The sequence below is a fragment of the Pan troglodytes genome, chromosome 1 (genome assembly GCF_028858775.2).
Source record: "Pan troglodytes isolate AG18354 chromosome 1, NHGRI_mPanTro3-v2.0_pri, whole genome shotgun sequence".
NCBI classification, from domain to species: domain Eukaryota; kingdom Metazoa; phylum Chordata; class Mammalia; order Primates; family Hominidae; genus Pan; species Pan troglodytes.
Window position 1 is genome coordinate 43,074,104 of NC_072398.2, and position 3,568 is coordinate 43,077,671.

Sequence of the window (3,568 nt, forward strand, 5' to 3'; positions counted from 1 at the left end):
TGTGATCTGTTTCCTTGTCCCCACCCTCCAGTCATTACCTTTCACCAGAAATATTCCAGGAACATCCTGACAGTGATTCTGTCTCTTGCCCTCCGACAAACCAGTGCCTGATTGGTAAATATTTCTGAAGCCCAGCTCTAATCACACCCTTCCCCTGATGTACACTTCGCAATGGTGCCCCGCTGCACGCCAGATGCAATCCAAGCTGATGCAACTTCCAGGGTTCCCAGGGCTTTGCCTCAGTTTGACCACTTGTTCTCCCTGGACATCTAGTCTACCCTGCACCAAACGGAATCATCCCAATTTTCTTACTTGTACACTTAGTCCTAGGATTCCGTCTCCTCTGTTCATCAGAGGAACATGCTGTTTCCCCAAAATGACTCCCTTTCAATGAGTGTTAAGATGACAGTGAAAAGCTGTCAGACACAGTGCTGTGAGACACTAGACTGAAACCTCAGCCCATGGGATGCACTGTGAAGGTGCTCAGCTATGACTTGGAGCCCTTCCCGTACACTCTGTCTTCTGCCAGCCAGAGGTTCAGCATCTCCTCTCCCTGGCCCCACATCGTTTCTCTGCATATTGAGCCTGACTTCCTGCTCCATTCACCACACATCTGCACAATCCTATCCTCAGCATCCTTCAAGCTCCAATTCAAGTGCCTCCTTTCCATAAAGCCCTCTTCGACTTCTCCTAACTAGAACTAATCTCTCCTTCCTCTAAATCCCCACAATCCTTAAGCTGTGTTTCTTATGCCATTATTTGCTCCATGTTTTATTTCCACTGAAAAAAATGCAATTCTCCATTTCTGCACCCCTGAAAGGATCTGAAAGGCTCAGATCATTGAATGAACACCTACAGGAGGAAAGGAAGGAAGCAGTGAGGATGAATACAGCGTCAGGGCCTCCTCTGCAGGGTCGAAGCTGGCGTCATTCTCCTCTGGAGCATGTGTCACAGGAACAGAAGGGAAATTGCTGACTTTTCATCCACGTGGCTGGAGGAAGTGGGGACTAGAGTCTGAGGGTGGCTGACGACTTGGCTTCCAAAGGTGTTGGGATAGTTCTGCAAATAGACCCTGAAAGTACCAGTTTCAGTCCCATGTGCAAAGGCTGTAAGGGCCAGCATGGACAGTTCACTTCCCATTCCCAAAGCACCCTCGGCAGCAGCAGGCCCCACAAGAACGCTCACATCTTCTCTAAAAGAGGATCAAATGTGCCTCTACACCCCTGTGGGGGCTTGCTGTCTAATCCCTTCTCTCTCTCTCTCTCGAACACGCACACACACACACACACACACACACACAAGTGTTCACTTAAAACTTGGCCTCAGAAAAAAGTAGAAGACTATGGGAGGAAATTCTAAAGGGCAACAATTTAAGAACAAGTCAGTCATCAAAAATTAGTGGTTGGCCTGAGGGTGGCCTGATGCCCGCTTTCCCAAGTCACCCAGGTGGAATATTTGGGGTGAATGTGCTCTAGGGTGGAGGTTTTCCAGCTTCAGTGTGTGCCACCCAGTGCTGCTCTCCATGGAAACCTTTGCCTCCTCCCTCCAGGCATGTTTGCTAATTGAAACAAGGAAATCAGCTTCACCTTTTTTTCCACTGAAGAAACCACACACAACATACCCAGGCCAGGCCCGTACCTGGCACCGTGAGCAGCCCAGTGTGGGATTCAAGGATACTCGCTCTGCACCCCCCCGAGAAATGTGTAGTCTAATCGGCCAGATGAGACGTAGACAGCAGCCACAGAGCAGAGTCAGAGACTTCTGTTGGATACGAGGAAGAACTCCCTGACCCAGAGGATTATTAGACGAAGAATGGGCCCAAGGAGGCACAATCTGCCCCCAGAGATGTGGGGGCAGAAGGGGACATCCAATGCATTACACGACTTGAGGGGGCTCTGGTGAGGCCTTGTATCCCCTGAGCAAGGCCTGTCTAAACTCACTTCATTCTGCTTTCATCCGCCAGTCATAGCGATTCCAGGCATGGTTCCAGGCAGCTCGAAGAGATACCAAATTAGCCGCATGCTAGAGGCGTTTTAAATTGCTGTAGTCTCCTAGGTACTTCAGGTTGGGTCACAATCCTCACTTGAGAGGAGACGTCAGGACTTGCTTCATATCTCACAAACCTGGTGTGGAGTTTAATGTATGTATTTGTTGTGTGTGTGTGTGTGTGCGCGCGCGCATGTGTGCGTGGCATGGGTGTGTGTGATGTGTTTGTGTGATGTGTGTTGTCTGTGGTATGTATATATGTTGTTTGTGTGTGTGGTGTGTGTGTGTGCGATGTGTGTGTGGTGTGTGTGGTGTGTATGTAGTTTGTGTGCGTGATGTGCATATTGTGTGTGGTATGCATATGTGTTGCTTCTGTGTGTAAGTGTATGCATGTTGTTTGTGTGTGTGGTGTGTATGTATGTGTGTGTATGTGTGTGTATGTGGTGTGTATGTGGTGTGTGTGTGTGTGTGGTGGTGTGTCTGTGGTATATATGGTGTGTATGTGGTGTGTTTGTGTAGTACGTGTGTATTGTGTGTGCTATGTATGTGTGGTGTGTATGTGTGTAGTGTGTGTTGTGTGTGGTATATATGTATGGTGTTTGTGTGTGGAGTGTATGTGTGGTGTGTATCTTGTATGTGGCATGTACGTGTGCTGTGTGTGTGGTGTGTTTGTGTTTTGTGTGTGTTGTGGTATGTATGCATGGCATTTGTGTGTGTTGTGTATGTGTGGTGTGTTTATGTAGTGTGTGTTGTGTGTGGTATGTATGTGTGGTGTTTGTGTGGTGTGTTTGCTGTGTGTGTTGTGTGTGATATGGATCTGTGATGTTTGTGTGTGGTGTGTATGTGTGGGGTGTGTGTGTGATGTGTGTGTGGTGTGTGGTATGTATGTGTGGTGTTTGTGTGTGGTGTGTATGTGTGGGGGGTGTGTGTGGTGTGTGTGTATGGTGTGTTTGTGTGATGTGTGTGATGTGTGGTGCGTGTGTTATTTGTGTGTGTTGTGTGTGGTATGTATGTGTGGAGTTTGTGTATGTGGTGTGTGTGTGTGGTGTGTATATTGTGTGTATGTTTGGGTGTTGCTTGCATGTGTGGTGTGCATGTGTGGGGTGTGTGTGGGTAGTGTGTGTGGTGTGTGGCATGTATGTATGTTATCTGTGTGTCTGCTGTGTGTATTGGAGTAGGGGAGGAGTGTGTGTGTGTGTGTGTGTGTGTGTGTGTGTATACAGGTACTGGGATAAGGGCAAAGCATAAGGACCAGAACCTCTTCCTACCAGGCTGGTGGTAGGACTGAATCTTCTACCCATGTGTATCTAAAACCTCAACGAAAACAAAAGGGCCCCTTTACTGGGTGGCTTCCAGCAGCAGAAGCAGAAGTTTCTAAAGCCAACCAGAGGCTCTTTATGGTGCCCACAAATGGGGCATGTTACCCTGCAGGCCCCCTGACCCATAGCTCCCATCCTCATCACCATGGGCCACGGTTCCTATAAATGAAATTCTTGAAGGGCCCAAATCCAGTCAGCTCTGGAGCCTAGCTTTTCCATTCCACTCCACCCCCTCCACCCACACAGCTGAGGTCACCCGGCCC